Source organism: Syngnathus scovelli, chromosome 4, assembly GCF_024217435.2.
Source record: "Syngnathus scovelli strain Florida chromosome 4, RoL_Ssco_1.2, whole genome shotgun sequence".
NCBI classification, from domain to species: domain Eukaryota; kingdom Metazoa; phylum Chordata; class Actinopteri; order Syngnathiformes; family Syngnathidae; genus Syngnathus; species Syngnathus scovelli.
Genome location: NC_090850.1, coordinates 4,212,834 through 4,233,995, shown reverse-complemented (window position 1 = coordinate 4,233,995; position 21,162 = coordinate 4,212,834).

The following is a 21,162-nucleotide window of genomic DNA, read 5'->3' as shown; positions in this document are numbered from 1 at the left end:
CCAACTAGAGTGACGGGAGGAGCACATTCCAGAAAACGTGCTCAGCTCGTCGAGAAAATGCGATTTAAGCAATAAAATTAAAAATGCACCCAAAACCTAAACCAAACGTTGCAGTTGGTTATTTCTTCATGCGCAGTGGTCAACGCGGCACTCTCTAACTGCCAAGAGCACTTTTTACTATGCGCACCCAACCAGAGTGACGGTAGGAGCACATTTCAGAAAACGTGCTCAGCTCGTCGAGAAAATGCGATTAAAGCAATAAAATTAAAAATGCACCTAAAACCTAAACCAAACGTTGCAGGTGGTTATTTCTTCATGCGCAGTGGTCAACGCGGCACTCTCTAGCTGCCAAGAGCACTTTTTACTATGCGCACCCAACCAGAGTGACGGGAGGAGCACATTTCAGAAAACGTGCACAGCTCGTCGAGAACATGCGATTTAAGCAATAAAATTAAAAATGCACCCAAAACCTAAACCAAACGTTGCAGGTGGTTATTTCTTCATGCGCAGTGGTCAATGTGGCACTCTCTAGCTGCCAAGAGCACTCTTTTTACTATGCGCACCCAACCAGAGTGACGGGAGGAGCACATTTCAGAAAACGTGCTCAGCTCGTCGAGAAAATGCGATTTAAGCAATAAAATTAAAAATGCACCTAAAACCTAAACCAAACGTTGCAGGTGGTTATTTCTTCATGCGCAGTGGTCAACGCGGCACTCTCTAGCTGCCAAGAGCACTTTTTACTATGCACACCCAAACAGAGTGACGGGAGGAGCACATTCCAGAAAACGTGCTCAGCTCGTCGAGAAAATGCAATTTAAGTAATACAATTAAAAATGCACCCAAAACCTAAACCAAACGTTGCAGATGGTTATTTCTTCGTGCGCATTGGTCAACGCGGCACTCTCTAGCTGCCAAGAGCACTTTTTACTATGCACACCCAACCAGAGTGACGGGAGGAGCACATTTCAGAAAACGTGCTCAGCTCGTCGAGAAAATGCGATTTAAGCAATAAAATTAAAAATGCACCTAAAACCTAAACCAAACGCTGCAGATGGTCATTTCTTCATGCGCAGTGGTCAACGCGGCACTCTCTAGCTGCCAAGAGCACTTTTTACTATGCACACCCAACTAGAGTGACGGGAGGAGCACATTCCAGAAAACGTGCTCAGCTCGTCGAGAAAATGCGATTTAAGCAATAAAATTAAAAATGCACCCAAAACCTAAACCAAACGTTGCAGTTGGTTATTTCTTCATGCGCAGTGGTCAACGCGGCACTCTCTAACTGCCAAGAGCACTTTTTACTATGCGCACCCAACCAGAGTGACGGTAGGAGCACATTTCAGAAAACGTGCTCAGCTCGTCGAGAAAATGCGATTAAAGCAATAAAATTAAAAATGCACCTAAAACCTAAACCAAACGTTGCAGGTGGTTATTTCTTCATGCGCAGTGGTCAACGCGGCACTCTCTAGCTGCCAAGAGCACTTTTTACTATGCGCACCCAACCAGAGTGACGGGAGGAGCACATTTCAGAAAACGTGCACAGCTCGTCGAGAACATGCGATTTAAGCAATAAAATTAAAAATGCACCCAAAACCTAAACCAAACGTTGCAGGTGGTTATTTCTTCATGCGCAGTGGTCAATGTGGCACTCTCTAGCTGCCAAGAGCACTCTTTTTACTATGCGCACCCAACCAGAGTGACGGGAGGAGCACATTTCAGAAAACGTGCTCAGCTCGTCGAGAAAATGCGATTTAAGCAATAAAATTAAAAATGCACCTAAAACCTAAACCAAACGTTGCAGGTGGTTATTTCTTCATGCGCAGTGGTCAACGCGGCACTCTCTAGCTGCCAAGAGCACTTTTTACTATGCACACCCAACCAGAGTGTCGGGAGGAGCACATTTCAGAAAACGTGCTCAGCTCGTCGAGAAAATGCGATTTAAGCAATAAAATTAAAAATGAACCTAAAACCTAGCCAAACGTTGCAGGTGGTTATTTCTTCATGCGCAGTGGTCAACGCGGCACTCTCTAGCTCCCAAGAGCACTTTTTACTATGCACACCCAACCAGAGTGACGGGAGGAGCACATTTCAGAAAACGTGCTCAGCTCGTCGAGAAAATGCGATTTAAGCAATAAAATTATAAATGCACCTAAAACCTAAACCAAACGTTACAGGTGGTTATTTCTTCATGCGCAGTGGTCAACGCGGCACTCTCTAGCTGCCAAGAGCACTTTTTAATATGCGCACCCAACCAGAGTGACGGGAGGAGCACATTTCAGAAAACGTGCTCAGCTCGTCGAGAATATGCGATTTAAGCAATAAAATTAAAAATGCACCTAAAACCTAAACCAAACGTTGCAGATGGTCATTTCTTCATGCGCAGTGGTCAACGCGGCACTCTCTAGCTGCCAAGAGCACTTTTTAATATGCGCACCCAACCAGAGTGACGGGAGGAGCACATTTCAGAAAACGTGCTCAGCTCATCCAGAAAATGCGATTTAAGCAATAAAATTAAAAATGCACCCAAAACCTAAACCAAACGTTGCAGGTGGTTATTTCTTCATGCGCAGTGGTCAACGCGGCACTCTCTAGCTGCCAAGAGCACTTTTTACTATGCGCACCCAACCAGAGTGACGGGAGGAGCACATTTCAGAAAACGTGCTCAGCTCGTCGAGAAAATGCGATTTAAGCAATAAAATTAAAAATGCACCTAAAACCTAAACCAAACGTTGCAGGTGGTTATTTCTTCATGCGCAGTGGTCAACGCGGCACTCTCTAGCTGCCAAGAGCACTTTTTACTATGCGCAAACAACAAGAGTGACGGGAGGAGCACATTTCAGAAAACGTGCTCAGCTCGTCGAGAAAATGCGATTTAAGCAATAAAATTAAAAATGCACCTAAAACCTAAACCAAACTTGCAGGTGGTTATTTCTTCATGTGCAGTGGTCAACGCGGCACTCTCTAGCTGCCAAGAGCACTTTTTACTATGCGCACCCAACCAGAGTGACGGGAGGAGCACATTTCAGAAAACGTGCTCAGCTCGTCGAGAAAATGCGATTTAAGCAATAAAATTAAAAATGCACCTAAAACCTAAACCAAACGTTGCAGGTGGTTATTTCTTCATGCGCAGTGGTCAACGCGGCACTCTCTAGCTGCCAAGAGCACTTTTTACTATGCGCACCCAACCAGAGTGACGGGAGGAGCACATTCCAGAAAACGTGCTCAGCTCGTTGAGAAAATGCGATTTAAGCAATAAAATTAAAAATGCACCCAAAACTAAACCAAACTTTGCAGATGGTCATTTCTAAATGCGCAGTGGTCAACGCGGCACTCTCTAGCTGCCAAGAGCACTTTTTACCATGCGCAGCCAACCAGAGTGACGGGAGGAGCACATTTCAGAAAACGTGCTCAGCTCGACGAGAAAATGCGATTTAAGCAATAAAATTAAAAATACACCCAAAACCTAAACCAAACGTTGCAGGCGGTTATTTATTCATGCGCAGTGGTTAACGCGGCACTCTCTAGCTGCCAAGAGCACTTTTTACCATGCGCACCCAACCAGAGTGACGGGAGGAGCACATTTCAGAAAACGTGCTCAGCTCGTCGAGAAAATGCGATTTAAGCAATAAAATTGAAAATGCACCTAAAACCTAAACCAAACGTTGCAGGTGGTTATTTCTTCATGCGCAGCAGTCAACGCGGCAGTCTCTAGCTGCCAAGAGCACTTTTTACTATGTGCACCCAACCAGAGTGACGGGAGGAGCACGTTTCGGAAAACGTGCTCAGCTCGTCGACAAAATGCGATTTAAGCAATAAAAATAAAAATGCACCTAAAACCTAAAACAAACGTTGCACGTGGTTATTTCTTCATGCGCAGTGGTCAACGTGGCACTCTCTAGCTGCCAAGAGCACTTTTTACTATGCGCACCCAACCAGAGTGACGGTAGGAGCACATTTCAGAAAACGTGCTCAGCTCGACGAGAAAATGCGATTTAAGCAATAAAATTAAAAATACACCCAAAACCTAAAGCAAACGTTGCAGGCGGTTATTTTTTCATGCGCAGTGGTCAACGCGGCACTCTCTAGCTGCCAAGAGCACTTTTTATTATGCGCACCCAACCAGAGTGACGGGAGGAGCACATTTCAGAAAATGTGCTCAGCTCGTCGAGAAAATGCGATTTAAGCAATAAAATTAGAAATGCACCCAAAACCTAAACCAAACGTTGCAGATGGTCATTTCTTCATGCGCAGTGGTCAACGCGGCACTCTCTAGCTGCCAAGAGCACATTTTACTATGCTCACCCAACCAGAGTGACGGGAGGAGCACATTTCAGAAAACGTGCTCAGCTCGACGAAAAAATGCGATCTAAGCAATAAAATTAAAAATGCACCCAAAACCTAAACCAAACGTTGCAGGTGGTTATTTCTTCATGCGCATTGGTCAACGCGGCACTCTCTAGCTGCCAAGAGCACTTTTTACTATGCGCACCCAATCAGAGTGACGGGAGCACATTTCAGAAAACGTGCTCAGCTCGTCGAGAAAATGCGATTTAAGCAATAAAATTAAAAATGCACCTAAAACCTAAACCAAACGTTGCAGGTGGTTATTTCTTCATGCGCAATGGTCAACGCGGCACTCTCTAGCTGCCAAGAGCACTTTTTACTATGCGCACCCAACCAGAGTGACGGGAGGAGCACATTTCAGAAAACGTGCTCAGCTCGTCGAGAAAATGCGATTTAAGCAATAAAATTAAAAATGCACCCAAAACCTAAACCAAACGTTGCAAGTGGTTATTTCTTCATGCGCAGTGGTCAACGCGGCACTCTCTAGCTGCCAAGAGCACTTTTTACTATGCACACCCAACCAGAGTGACGGGAGGAGCACATTTCAGAAAACGTGCTCAGCTCGTCGAGAAAATGCGATTTAAGCAATAAAATTAAAAATGCACCTAAAACCTAAACCAAACGTTGCAGGTGGTTATTTCTTCATGTGCAGCCGTCAACGCGGCACTCTCTAGCTGCCAAGAGCACTTTTTACTATGCGCACCCAACCAGAGTGACGGGAGGAGCACATTTCAGAAAACGTGCTCAGCTCGTCGAGAAAATGCGATTTAAGCAATAAAATTAAAAATGCACCTAAAACCTAAACCAAACGTTGCAGGTGGTTATTTCTTCATGCGCAGTGGTCAACGCGGCACTCTCTAGCTGCCAAGAGCACTTTTTACTATGCGCACCCAACCAGAGTGACGGGAGGAGCACATTTCAGAAAACGTGCTCAGCTCGTCGAGAATATGCGATTTAAGCAATAAAATTAAAAATGCACCTAAAACCTAAACCAAACGTTGCAGATGGTCATTTCTTCATGCGCAGTGGTCAACGCGGCACTCTCTAGCTGCCAAGAGCACTTTTTAATATGCGCACCCAACCAGAGTGACGGGAGGAGCACATTTCAGAAGACGTGCTCAGCTCATCCAGAAAATGCGATTTAAGCAATAAAATTAAAAATGCACCCAAAACCTAAACCAAACGTTGCAGGTGGTTATTTCTTCATGCGCAGTGGTCAACGCGGCACTCTCTAGCTGCCAAGAGCACTTTTTACTATGCGCACCCAACCAGAGTGACGGGAGGAGCACATTTCAGAAAACGTGCTCAGCTCGTCGAGAAAATGCGATTTAAGCAATAAAATTAAAAATGCACCTAAAACCTAAACCAAACGTTGCAGGTGGTTATTTCTTCATGCGCAGCAGTCAACGCGGCACTCTCTAGCTGCCAAGAGCACTTTTTACTATGTGCACCCAACCAGAGTGACGGGAGGAGCACGTTTCGGAAAACGTGCTCAGCTCGTCGAGAAAATGCGATTTAAGCAATAAAATTAAAAATGCACCTAAAACCTAAACCAAACGTTGCAGGTGGTTATTTCTTCATGCGCAGTGGTCAACGCGGCACTCTCTAGCTGCCAAGAGCACTTTTTACTATGCGCACCCAACCAGAGTGACGCGAGGAGCACATTTCAGAAAACGTGCTCAGCTCGTCGAGAAAATGCGATTTAAGCAATAAAATTAAAAATGCACCTAAAACCTAAACCAAACGCTGCAGATGGTCATTTCTTCATGCGCAGTGGTCAACGCGGCACTCTCTAGCTGCCAAGACCACTTTTTACTATGCGCACTCAACCAGAGTGACGGGAGGAGCACATTTCAGAAAACGTGCTCAGCTCGTCGAGAAAATGCGATTTAACCGATAAAATTAAAAATGCACCTAAAACCTAAACCAAACGTTGCAGATGGTCATTTCTTCATGCGCAGTGGTCAACGCGGAACTCTCTAGCTGCCAAGAGCACTTTTTACTATGCGCACCCAACAAGAGTGACGGGAGGAGCACATTTCAGAAAACGTGCTCAGCTCGTCGAGAAAATGCGATTTAAGCAATACAATTAAAAATGCACCCAAAACCTAAACCAAACGTTGCAGATGGTCATTTCTTCATGCGCAGTGGTCAACGCGGCACTCTCTAGCTGCCAAGAGCACTTTTTATTATGCGCACCCAACCAGAGTGACGGGAGGAGCACATTTCAGAAAACGTGCTCAGCTCGACGAGAAAATGCGATTTAAGCAATAAAATTAAAAATGCACCCAAAACCTAAACCAAACGTTGCAGGTGGTTATTTCTTCATGCGCAGTGGTCAACGCGGCACTCTCTAGCTGCCAAGAGCACTTTTTACTATGCGCACCCAACCAGAGTGACGGGAGGAGCACATTTCAGAAAACGTGCTCAGCTCGTCGAGAAAATGCGATTTAAGCAATAAAATTAAAAATGCACCTAAAACCTAAACCAAACGTTGCAGATGGTCATTTCTTCATGCGCAGTGGTCAACGCGGCACTCTCTAGCTGCCAAGAGCACTTTTTACTATGCGCACCCAACCAGAGTGACGGGAGGAGCACATTTCAGAAAACGTGCTCAGCTCGACGAGAAAATGCGATTTAAGCAATAAAATTAAAAATGCACCTAAAACCTAAACCAAACGTTGCAGGTGGTTATTTCTTCATGCGCAGTGGTCAACGCGGCACTCTCTAGCTGCCAAGAGCACTTTTTACTATGCGCACCCAACAAGAGTGACGGGAGGAGCACATTTCAGAAAACGTGCTCAGCTCGTCGAGAAAATGCGATTTAAGCAATAAAATTAAAAATGCACCTAAAACCTAAACCAAACTTGCAGGTGGTTATTTCTTCGTGTGCAGTGGTCAACGCGGCACTCTGTAGCTGCCAAGAGCACTTTTTACTATGCGCACCCAACCAGAGTGACGGGAGGAGCACATTTCAGAAAACGTGCTCAGCTCGCCGAGAAAATGCGATTTAAGCAATAAAATTAAAAATGCACCTAAAACCTAAACCAAACGTTGCAGGTGGTTATTTCTTCATGCGCAGTGGTCAACGCGGCACTCTCTAGCTGCCAAGAGCACTTTTTACTATGCTCACCCAACCAGAGTGACGGGAGGAGCACATTTCAGAAAACGTGCTCAGCTCGTCAAGAAAATGCGATTTAAGCAATAAAATTAAAAATGCACCCAAAACCTAAACCAAACGTTGCAGATGGTCATTTCTTCATGCGCAGTGGTCAACGCGGCACTCTCTAGCTGCCAAGAGTACTTTTTACTATGCGCACCCAACCAGAGTGACGGGAGGAGCACATTTCAGAAAACGTGTTCAGCTCGACGAGAAAATGCGATTTAAGCAATAAAATTAAAAATGCACCCAAAACCTAAACCAAACGTTGCAGGCGGTTATTTCTTCATGCGCAGTGGCCAACGCGGCACTCTCTAGCTGCCAAGAGCAGTTTTTACTATGCGCACCCAACCAGAGTGACGGGAGGAACACATTTCAGAAAACGTGCTCAGCTCGACGAGAAAATGCGATTTAAGCAATAAAATTAAAAATGCACCAAAAACCTAAACCAAATGTTGCAGGTGGTTATTTCTTCATGCGCAGTGGTCAACGCGGCACTCTCTAGCTGCCAAGAGCACTTTTTACTATGCGCACCCAACCAGAGTGACGGGAGGAGCACATTTCAGAAAACGTGCTCAGCTCGTCGAGAAAATGCGATTTAAGCAATAAAATTAAAAATGCACCCAAAACCTAAACCAAACGTTGCAGATGGTCATTTCTTCATGTGCAGTGGTCAACGCGGCACTCTCTAGCTGCCAAGAGCACTTTTTACTATGCGCACCCAACCAGAGTGACGGGAGGAGCACATTTCAGAAAACGTGCTCGACTCGTCGAGAAAATGCGATTTAAGCAATAAAATTAAAAATGCACATAAAACCTAAACCAAACGTTGCAGATGGTCATTTCTTCATGCGCAGTGGTCAACGCGGCACTCTCGAGCTGCCAAGAGCACTTTTTACTATGCACACCCAACCAGAGTGACGGGAGGAGCACATTTCAGAAAACGTGCTCAGCTTGTCCAGAAAGTGCGATTTAAGCAATAAAATTAAAAATGCACCCAAAACCTAAACCAAATGTTGCAGGTGGTTATTTCTTCATGCGCAGTGGTGAACGCGGCACTCTCTAGCTGCCAAGAGCGCTTTTTACTATGCGCACCCAACCAGAGTGACGGGAGAAGCACATTTCAGAAAACGTGCTCAGCTCGTCGAGAAAATGCGATTTAAGTAATAAAATTAAAAATGCACCTAAAACCTAAACCAAACGTTGGGGGTGGTTATTTCTTCATGTGCAGCAGTCAACGCGGCACTCTCTAGCTGCCAAGAGCACTTTTTACTATGCGCACCCAACCAGAGTGACGGGAGGAGCACATTTCAGAAAACGTGCTCAGCTCGTCGAGAAAATGCGATTTAAGCAATAAAATTAAAAATGCACCTAAAACCTAAACCAAACGTTGCAGGTGGTTATTTCTTCATGCGCAGCAGTCAACGCGGCACTCTCTAGCTGCCAAGAGCACTTTTTACTATGCACACCCAACCAGAGTGACGGGAGGAGCACACTTCAGAAAACGTGCTCAGCTCGTCGAGAAAATGCGATTTAAGCAATAAAATTAAAAATGCACCTAAAACCTAAACCAAACGTTGCAGGTGGTTATTTCTTCATGCGCAGCAGTCAACGCGGCACTCTCTAGCTGCCAAGAGCACTTTTTACTATGAGCACCCAACCAGAGTGACGGGAGGAGCACATTTCAGAAAACGTGCTCAGCTCGTCGAGAAAATGCGATTTAAGCAATAAAATTAAAAATGCACCTAAAACCTAAACCAAACGTTGCAGGTGGTTATTTCTTCATGCGCAGCGGTCAACGCGGCACTCTCTAGCTGCCAAGAGCACTTTTTACTATGCGCACACAACCAGAGTGACAGGAGGAGCACATTTCAGAAAACGTGCTCAGCTCGTCGAGAAAATGCGATTTAAGCAATAAAATTAAAAATGCACCTAAAACCTAAACCAAACGTTGCAGGTGGTTATTTCTTCATGCGCAGTGGTCAACGCGGCACTCTCTAGCTGCCAAGAGCACTTTTTACTATGCGCACCCAACCAGAGTGACGGAAAGGAGCACATTTCAGAAAACGTGCTCGGCTCGTCGAGAAAATGCGATTTAAGCAATAAAATGAAAAATGCACATAAAACCTAAACCAAACGTTGCAGGTGGTTATTTCTTCTTGCGCAGTGGTCAACGCGGCACTCTCTAGCTGCCAAGAGCACTTTTTACTATGCGCACCCAACCAGAGTGACGGGAGGAGCACATTTCAGAAAACGTGCTCAGCTCGTCGAGAAAATGCGATTTAAGCAATAAAATTAAAAATGCACCCAAAACCTAAACCAAACGTTGCAGGTGGTTATTTCTTCATGCGCAGTGGCCAACGCGGCACTCTCTAGCTGCCAAGAGCACTTTTTACTATGCGCACTCAACCAGAGTGACGGGAGGAGCACATTTCAGAAAACGTGCTCAGCTCGTCGAGAAAATTCGATTTAAGCAGTAAAATTAAAAATGCACCTAAAACCTAAACCAAACGTTGCAGGTGGTTATTTCTTCATGTGCAGCAGTCAACGCGGCACTCTCTAGCTGCCAAGAGCACTTTTTACTATGCGCAACCGACCAGAGTGACGGGAGGAGCACATTTCAGAAAACGTGCTCAGCTCGTCGAGAAAATGCGATTTAAGCAATAAAATTAAAAATGCACCTAAAACCTAAACCAAACGTTGCAGATGGTCATTTCTTCATGCGCAGTGGTCAACGCGGCACTCTCTAGCTGCCAAGAGCACTTTTTACTATGCGCACCCAACCAGAGTGACGGGAGGAGCACATTTCAGAAAACGTGCTCAGCTCGTCGAGAAAATGCGATTTAAGCAATAAAATTAAAAATGCACCTAAAACCTAAACCAAACGTTGCAGGTGGTTATTTCTTCATGCGCAGCAGTCAACGCGGCACTCTCTAGCTGCCAAGAGCACTTTTCACTATGCACACCCAACCAGAGTGACGGGAGGAGCACATTTCAGAAAACGTGCTCAGCTTGTCGAAAAAATGCGATTTAAGCAATAAAATTAAAAATGCACCTAAAACCTAAACCAAACGTTGCAGATGGTCATTTCTTCATGCGCAGTGGTCAACGTGGCACTCTCTAGCTGCCAAGAGCACTTTTTACTATGCGCACCCAACCAGAGTGACGGGAGGAGCACATTTCAGAAAACGTGCTCAGCTCGTCGAGAAAATGCGATTTAAGCAATAAAATTAAAAATGCACCTAAAACCTAAACCAAACGTTGCAGGTGGTTATTTCTTCATGCGCAGCAGTCAACGCGGAACTCTCTAGCTGCCAAGAGCACTTTTTACTATGCACACCCAACCAGAGTGACGGGAGGAGCACATTTCAGAAAACGTGCTCAGCTCGTCGAGAAAATGCGATTAAAGCAATAAAATTAAAAATGCACCTAAAACCTAAACCAAACGTTGCACGTGGTTATTTCTTCATGCGCAGCGGTCAACGCGGCACTCTCTAGCTGCCAAGAGCACTTTTTACTATGCGCACCCAACCAGAGTGACGGGAGGAGCACATTTCAGAAAACGTGCTCAGCTCGTCGAGAAAATGCGATTTAAGCAATAAAATTAAAAATGCACCTAAAACCTAAAACAAACGTTGCACGTGGTTATTTCTTCATGCGCAGTGGTCAACGCGGCACTCTCTAGCTGCCAAGAGCACTTTTTACTATGCGCACCCGACCAGAGTGACGGGAGGAGCACATTTCAGAAAACGTGCTCAGCTCGACGAGAAAATGCGATTTAAGCAATAAAATTAAAAATGCACCCAAAACGTAAACCAAACGTTGCAGGTGGTTATTTCTTCATGCGCAGTGGTCAACGCGGCACTCTCTAGCTGCCAAGAGCACTTTTAACTATGCGCACCCAACCAGAGTGACGGGAGGAGCACATTTCAGAAAACGTGCTCAGCTCGTCGAGAAAATGCGATTTAAGCTATAAAATTAAAAATGCACCTAAAACCTAAACCAAACGTTGCAGGTGGTTATTTCTTCATGCGCAATGGTCAACGCGGCACTCTCTAGCTGCCAAGAGCACTCTTTTTACTATGCACACCCAACCAGAGTGACGGGAGGAGCACATTTCAGAAAACGTGCACAGCTCGTCGAGAACATGCGATTTAAGCAATAAAATTAAAAATGCACCCAAAACCTAAACCAAACGTTGCAGGTGGTTATTTCTTCATGCGCAGTGGTCAATGTGGCACTCTCTAGCTGCCAAGAGCACTCTTTTTACTATGCGCACCCAACCAGAGTGACGGGAGGAGCACATTTCAGAAAACGTGCTCAGCTCGTCGAGAAAATGCGATTTAAGCAATAAAATTAAAAATGCACCTAAAACCTAAACCAAACGTTGCAGGTGGTTATTTCTTCATGCGCAGTGGTCAACGCGGCACTCTCTAGCTGCCAAGAGCACTTTTTACTATGCACACCCAACCAGAGTGTCGGGAGGAGCACATTTCAGAAAACGTGCTCAGCTCGTCGAGAAAATGCGATTTAAGCAATAAAATTAAAAATGAACCTAAAACCTAGCCAAACGTTGCAGGTGGTTATTTCTTCATGCGCAGTGGTCAACGCGGCACTCTCTAGCTCCCAAGAGCACTTTTTACTATGCACACCCAACCAGAGTGACGGGAGGAGCACATTTCAGAAAACGTGCTCAGCTCGTCGAGAAAATGCGATTTAAGCAATAAAATTATAAATGCACCTAAAACCTAAACCAAACGTTACAGGTGGTTATTTCTTCATGCGCAGTGGTCAACGCGGCACTCTAGCTGCCAAGAGCACTTTTTACTATGCGCACCCAAACAGAGTGACGGGAGGAGCACATTCCAGAAAACGTGCTCAGCTCGTCGAGAAAATGCGATTTAAGCAATAAAATTAAAAATGCACCCAAAACCTAAACCAAACGTTGCAGATGGTCATTTCTTCATGCGCAGTGGTCAACGCGGCACTCTCTAGCTGCCAAGAGCACTTTTTACTATGCACACCCAACCAGAGTGACGGGAGGAGCACATTTCAGAAAACGTGCTCACCTTGTCGAGAAAATGCGATTTAAGCAATAAAATTAAAAATGCACCCAAAACCTAAACCAAACGTTGCAGGTGGTTATTTCTTCATGCGCAGTGGTCAACGCGGCACTCTCTAGCTGCCAAGAGCACTTTTTACTATACACACCCAAACAGAGTGACGGGAGGAGCACATTCCAGAAAACGTGCTCAGCTCGTCGAGAAAATGCGATTTAAGCAATAAAATTAAAAATGCACCTAAAACCTAAACCAAACGTTGCAGATGGTCATTTCTTCATGCGCAGTGGTCAACGCGGCACTCTCTAGCTGCCAAGAGCACTTTTTAATATGCGCACCCAACCAGAGTGACGGGAGGAGCACATTTCAGAAAACGTGCTCAGCTCGTCGAGAATATGCGATTTAAGCAATAAAATTAAAAATGCACCTAAAACCTAAACCAAACGTTGCAGATGGTCATTTATTCATGCGCAGTGGTCAACGCGGCACTCTCTAGCTGCCAAGAGCACTTTTTAATATGCGCACCCAACCAGAGTGACGGGAGGAGCACATTTCAGAAAACGTGCTCAGCTCATCCAGAAAATGCGATTTAAGCAATAAAATTAAAAATGCACCCAAAACCTAAACCAAACGTTGCAGGTGGTTATTTCTTCATGCGCAGTGGTCAACGCGGCACTCTGTAGCTGCCAAGAGCACTTTTTACTATGCGCACCCAACCAGAGTGACGGGAGGAGCACATTTCAGAAAACGTGCTCAGCTCGTCGAGAAAATGCGATTTAAGCAATAAAATTAAAAATGCACCTAAAACCTAAACCAAACGTTGCAGGTGGTTATTTCTTCATGCGCAGTGGTCAACGCGGCACTCTCTAGCTGCCAAGAGCACTTTTTACTATGCGCACCCAACAAGAGTGACGGGAGGAGCACATTTCAGAAAACGTGCTCAGCTCGTCGAGAAAATGCGATTTAAGCAATAAAATTAAAAATGCACCTAAAACCTAAACCAAACTTGCAGGTGGTTATTTCTTCATGTGCAGTGGTCAACGCGGCACTCTCTAGCTGCCAAGAGCACTTTTTACTATGCGCACCCAACCAGAGTGACGGGAGGAGCACATTTCAGAAAACGTGCTCAGCTCGTCGAGAAAATGCGATTTAAGCAATAAAATTAAAAATGCACCTAAAACCTAAACCAAACGTTGCAGGTGGTTATTTCTTCATGCGCAGTGGTCAACGCGGCACTCTCTAGCTGCCAAGAGCACTTTTTACTATGCGCACCCAACCAGAGTGACGGGAGGAGCACATTTCAGAAAACGTGCTCAGCTCGTCGAGAAAATGCGATTTAAGCAATAAAATTAAAAATGCACCCAAAACTAAACCAAACTTTGCAGATGGTCATTTCTAAATGCGCAGTGGTCAACGCGGCACTCTCTAGCTGCCAAGAGCACTTTTTACCATGCGCAGCCAACCAGAGTGACGGGAGGAGCACATTTCAGAAAACGTGCTCAGCTCGACGAGAAAATGCGATTTAAGCAATAAAATTAAAAATACACCCAAAACCTAAACCAAACGTTGCAGGCGGTTATTTATTCATGCGCAGTGGTTAACGCGGCACTCTCTAGCTGCCAAGAGCACTTTTTACCATGCGCACCCAACCAGAGTGACGGGAGGAGCACATTTCAGAAAACGTGCTCAGCTCGTCGAGAAAATGCGATTTAAGCAATAAAATTGAAAATGCACCTAAAACCTAAACCAAACGTTGCAGGTGGTTATTTCTTCATGCGCAGCAGTCAACGCGGCAGTCTCTAGCTGCCAAGAGCACTTTTTACTATGTGCACCCAACCAGAGTGACGGGAGGAGCACGTTTCGGAAAACGTGCTCAGCTCGTCGACAAAATGCGATTTAAGCAATAAAAATAAAAATGCACCTAAAACCTAAAACAAACGTTGCAGGCGGTTATTTCTTCATGCGCAGTGGTCAACGCGGCACTCTCTAGCTGCCAAGAGCACTTTTTACCATGCGCACCCAACCAGAGTGACGGGAGGAGCACATTTCAGAAAACGTGCTCAGCTCGTCGAGAAAATGCGATTTAAGCAATAAAATTAAAAATGCACCTAAAACCTAAACCAAACGTTTCAGGTGGTTATTTCCTCATGCGCAGCAGTCAACGCGGCACTCTCTAGCTGCCAAGAGCACTTTTTACTATGTGCACCCAACCAGAGTGACGGGAGGAGCACGTTTGGGAAAACGTGCTCAGCTCGTCGAGAAAATGCGATTTAAGCAATAAAATTAAAAATGCACCTAAAACCTAAACCAAACGTTGCAGGTGGTTATTCCTTCATGCGCAATGGTCAACGCGGCACTCTCTAGCTGCCAAGAGAACTTTTTACTATGCGCACCCAACCAGAGTGACGGGAGGAGCACATTTCAGAAAACGTGCTCAGCTCGTCGAGAAAATGCAATTTAAGCAATCAAATTAAAAATGCACCTAAAACCTAAACCAAACGTTGCAGGTGGTTATTTCTTCATGCGCAGTGGTCAACGCGGCACTCTCTAGCTGCCAAGAGCACTTTTTACTATGCGCACCCAACAAGAGTGACGGGATGAGCACATTTCAGAAAACGTGCTCAGCTCGTCGAGAAAATCCGATTTAAGCAATAAAATTAAAAATGCACCTAAAACCTAAACCAAACTTGCAGGTGGTTATTTCTTCATGCGCAGTGGTCAACGCGGCACTCTCTAGCTGCCAAGAGCACTTTTTACTATGCGCACCCAACCAGAGTGACGGGAGGAGCACATTTCAGAAAACGTGCTCAGCTCGTCGAGAAAATGCGATTTAAGCAATAAAATTAAAAATGCACCTAAAACTTAAACCAAACGTTGCAGGTGGTTATTTCTTCATGCGCAGTGGTCAACGCGGCACTCTCTAGGTGCCAAGAGCACTTTTTACTATGCGCACCCAACAAGAGTGACGGGAGGAGCACATTTCAGAAAACGTGCTCAGCTCGTCGAGAAAATGCGATTTAAGCAATAAAATTAAAAATGCACCCAAAACCTAAACCAAACGTTGCAGGTGGTTATTTCTTCATGCGCAGTGGTCAACGCGGCACTCTCTAGCTGCCAAGAGCACTTTTTACTATGCACACCGAACCAGAGTGACGGGAGGAGCACATTTCAGAAAACGTGCTCAGCTCGTCGAGAAAATGCGATTTAAGCAATAAAATTAAAAATGCACCTAAAACCTAAACCAAACGTTGCAGGTGGTTATTTCTTCATGCGCAATGGTCAACGCGGCACTCTCTAGCTGCCAAGAGCACTTTTTACTATGCGCACCCAACCAGAGTGACGGGAGGAGCACATTTCAGAAAACGTGCTCAGCTCGTCGAGAAAATGCGATTTAAGCAATAAAATTAAAAATGCACCTAAAACCTAAACCAAACGTTGCAGATGGGCATTTCTTCATGCGCAGTGGTCAACGCGGCACTCTCTAGCTGCCAAGAGCACTTTTTACTATGCGCACCCAACCAGAGTGACGGGAGGAGCACATTTCAGAAAACGTGCTCAGCTCGTCCAGAAAATGCGATTTAAGCAATAAAATTAAAAATGCACCCAAAACCTAAACCGAACGTTGCAGGTGGTTATTTCTTCATGCGCAGTGGCCAACGTGGCACTCTCTAGCTGCCAAGAGCACATTTTATTATGCACACCCAACCAGAGTGACGGGAGGAGCACATTTCAGAAAACGTGCTCAGCTCGTCGAGAAAATGCAATTTAAGCAATAAAATTAAAAATGCACCCAAAACCTAAACCAAACGTTGCAGGTGGTTATTTCATCATGCACAGTGGTCAACGCGGCACTCTCTAGCTGCCAAGAGCACTTTTTACTATGCGCACCCAACCAGAGTGACGGGAGGAGCACATTTCAGAAAACGTGCTCAGCTCGTCGAGAAAATGCGATTTAAGCAATAAAATTAAAAATGCACCTAAACCCTAAACCAAACGTTGCAGGTGGTTATTTCTTCATGCGCAGTGGTCAACGCGGCGCTCTCTAGCTGCCAAGAGCACTTTTTACTATGCGCACCCAACCAGAGTGACGGGAGGAGCACATTTCAGAAAACGTGCTCAGCTCGTCCAGAAAATGCGATTTAAGCAATAAAATTAAAAATGCACCTAAAACCTAAACCAAACGTTGCAGATGGTCATTTCTTCATGCGCAGTGGTCAACGCGGCACTCTCTTGCTGCCAAGAGCACTTTTTACTATGCGCACCCAACCGGAGTGACGGGAGGAGCACATTTCAGAAAACGTGCTCAGCTCGTCGAGAAAATGCGATTTAAGCAATAAAATTAGAAATGCACCTAAAACCTAAACCAAACGTTGCAGATGGTCATTTCTTCATGCACAGTGGTCAACGCGGCACTCTCTAGCTGCCAAGAGCACTTTTTACTATGCGCACCCAACCAGAGTGACGGGAGGAGCACATTTCAGAAAACGTGCTCAGCTCGTCGAGAAAATGCGATTTAAGCAATAAAATTAAAAATGCACCCAAAACCTAAACCAAACGTTGCAGGTGGTTATTTCTTCATGCGCAGTGGTCAACGCGGCACTCTCTAGCTGCCAAGAGCACTTTTTACTATGCGCACCCAACCAGAGTGACGGAAGGAGCACATTTCAGAAAACGTGCTAAGCTCGTCGAGAAAATGCAATTTAAGCAATAAAATTAAAAATGCACCTAAAACCTAAACCAAACGTTGCAGATGGTCATTTCTTCATGCGCAGTCGTCAACGCGGGACTCTCTACCTACCAAGAGCACTTTTTACTATGCGCACCCAACCAGAGTGACAGGAGGAGCACATTTCAGAAAACGTGCTCAGCTCGTCCAGAAAATGCGATTTAAGCAATAAAATTAAAAATGCACCCAAAACCTAAACCAAACGTTGCAGATGGTCATTTCTTCATGCGCAGTGGTCAACGCGGCACTCTCTAGCTGCCAAGAGCACTTTTTACTATGCACACCCAACCAGAGTGACGGGAGGAGCACATTTCAGAAAACGTGCTCAGCTCGTCCAGAAAATGCGATTTAAGCAATAAAATTAAAAATGCACCTAAAACCTAAACCAAACGTTGCAAATGGTCATTTCTTCATGCGCAGTGGTCAACGCGGCACTCTCTAGCTGCCAAGAGCACTTTTTACTATGCGCACCCAACTAGAGTGACGGGAGGAGCACATTTCAGAAAACGTGGTCAGCTCGTCGAGAAAATGCGATTTAAGCAGTAAAATTAAAAATGCACCTAAAACATAAACCAAACGTTGCAGGTGGTTATTTCTTCATGCACAGCGGTCAACGCGGCACTATCTAGCTGCCAAGACCACTTTTTACTATGCGCACCCAACCAGAGTGACGGGAGGAGCACATTTCAGAAAACGTGCTCAGCTCGTCGAGAAAAAGCGATTTAAGCAATAAAATTAAAAATGCACCTAAAACCTAAACCAAACGTTGCAGGTGGTTATTTCTTCATGCGCAGTGGTCAACGCGGCACTCTCTAGCTGCCAAGAGCACTTTTTACTATGCGCACCCAACCAGAGTGACGGGAGGAGCACATTTCAGAAAACGTGCTCAGCTCGTCGAGAAAATGCAATTCAAGCAATAAAATTAAAAATGCACCTAAAACCTAAACCAAACGTTGCAAATGGTCATTTCTTCATGCGCAGTGGTCAACGCGGCACTCTCTAGCTGCCAAGAGCACTTTTTACTATGCGCACCCAACCAGAGTGACGGAAGGAGCACATTTCAGAAAACGTGCTCAGCTCGTCGAGAAAATGCGATTTAAGCAATAAAATTAAAAATGCACCTAAAACCTAAACCAAACGTTGCAGATGGTCATTTCTTCATGCGCAGTGGTCAACGCGGCACTCTCTACCTGCCAAGAGCACTTTTTACTATGCGCACCCAACCAGAGTGACGGGAGGAGCACATTTCAGAAAACGTGCTCAGCTCGTCGAGAATATGCGATTTAAGCAATAAAATTAAAAATGCACCTAAAACCTAAACCAAACGCTGCAGATGGTCATTTCTTCATGCGCAGTGGTCAACGCGGCACTCTCTAGCTGCCAAGAGCACTTTTTACTATGCGCACTCAACCAGAGTGACGGGAGGAGCACATTTCAGAAAACGTGCTCAGCTCGTCGAGAAAATGCGATTTAAGCAATAAAATTAAAAATGCACCCAAAACCTAAACCAAACGTTGCAGGTGGTTATTTCTTCATGCGCAGTGGTCAACGCGGCACTCTCTATCCGCCAAGAGCACTTTTTACTATGCGCACCCAACCAGAGTGACGGGAGGAGCACATTTCAGAAAACGTGCTCAGCTCGTCGAGAAAATGCGATTTAAGCAATAAAATTAAAAATGCACCTAAAACCTAAACCAAACGTTGCAGGTGGTTATTTCTTCATGCGCAGTGGTCAACGCGGCACTCTCTAGCTGCCAAGAGCACTTTTTACTATGCGCACCCAACCAGAGTGACGGGAGGAGCACATTTCAGAAAACGTGCTCAGCTCGACGAGAAAATGCGATTTAAGCAATAAAATTAAAAATGCACCCAAAACCTAAACCAAACATTGCACGTGGTTATTTCTTCATGCGCAGTGGTCAACGCGGCACTCTCTAGCTGCCAAGAGCACTTTTTACTATGCGCACCCAACCAGAGTGACGGGAGGAGCACATTTCAGAAAACGTGCTCAGCTCGTCGAGAAAATGCGATTTAAGCAATAAAATTAAAAATGCACCCAAAACCTAAACCAAACGATGCAGGTGGTTATTTCTTCATGCGCAGTGGTGAACGCGGCACTCTCTAGCTGCCAAGAGCGCTTTTTACTATGCGCACCCAACCAGAGTGACGGGAGAAGCACATTTCAGAAAACGTGCTCAGCTCGTCGAGAAAATGCGATTTAAGTAATAAAATTAAAAATGCACCTAAAACCTAAACCAAACGTTGGGGGTGGTTATTTCTTCATGTGCAGTGGTCAACGCGGCACTCTCTAGCTGCCAAGAGTACTTTTTACTATGCGCACCCAACCAGAGTGACGGGAGGAGCACATTTCAGAAAACGTGCTCAGCTCGTCGAGAAAATGCGATTTAAGCAATAAAATTAAAAATGCACCTAAAACCTAAACCAAACGTTGCACGTGGTTATTTCTTCATGCGCAGTGGTCAACGCGGCACTCTCTAGCTGCCAAGAGCACTTTTTACTATGCGCACCCAACCAGAGTGACGGGAGGAGCACATTTCAGAAAACGTGCTCAGCTCGTCGAGAAAATGCGATTTAAGCAATAAAATTAAAAATGCACCCAAAACCTAAACCAAACGATGCAGGTGGTTATTTCTTCATGCGCAGTGGTGAACGCGGCACTCTCTAGCTGCCAAGAGCGCTTTTTACTATGCGCACCCAACCAGAGTGACGGGAGAAGCACATTTCAGAAAACGTGCTCAGCTCGTCGAGAAAATGCGATTTAAGTAATAAAATTAAAAATGCACCTAAAACCTAAACCAAACGTTGGGGGTGGTTATTTCTTCATGTGCAGTGGTCAACGCGGCACTCTCTAGCTGCCAAGAGTACTTTTTACTATGCGCACCCAACCAGAGTGACGGGAGGAGCACATTTCAGAAAACGTGCTCAGCTCGTCGAGAAAATGCGATTTAAGCAATAAAATTAAAAATGCACCTAAAACCTAAACCAAACGTTGCAGGTGGTTATTTGTTCATGCGCAGCAGTCAACGCAGCACTCTCTAGCTGCCAAGAGCACTTTTCACTATGCACACCCAACCAGAGTGACGGGAGGAGCACATTTCAGAAAACGTGCTCAGCTTGTCGAAAAAATGCGATTTAAGCAATAAAATTAAAAATGCACCTAAAACCTAAACCAAACGTTGCAGATGGTCATTTCTTCATGCGCAGTGGTCAACGTGGCACTCTCTAGCTGCCAAGAGCACCTTTTACAATGCGCACCCAACCAGAGCGACGGGAGGAGCACATTTCAGAAAACGTGCTCAGCTCGTCGAGAAAATGCGATTTAAGCAATAAAATTAAAAATGCACCTAAAACCTAAACCAAACGTTGCAGGTGGTTATTTCTTCATGCGCAGCAGTCAACGCGGAACTCTCTAGCTGCCAAGAGCACTTTTTACTATGCACACCCAACCAGAGTGACGGGAGGAGCACATTTCAGAAAACGTGCTCAGCTCGTCGAGAAAATGCGATTAAAGCAATAAAATTAAAAATGCACCTAAAACCTAAACCAAACGTTGCACGTGGTTATTTCTTCATGCGCAGCGGTCAACGCGGCACTCTCTAGTTGCCAAGAGCACTTTTTACTATGCGCACCCAACCAGAGTGACGGGAGGAGCACATTTCAGAAAACGTGCTCAGCTCGTCGAGAAAATGCGATTTAAGCAATAAAATTAAAAATGCACCTAAAACCTAAAACAAACGTTGCACGTGGTTATTTCTTCATGCGCAGTTGTCAACGCGGCACTCTCTAGCTGCCAAGAGCACTTTTTACTATGCGCACCCGACCAGAGTGACGGGAGGAGCACATTTCAGAAA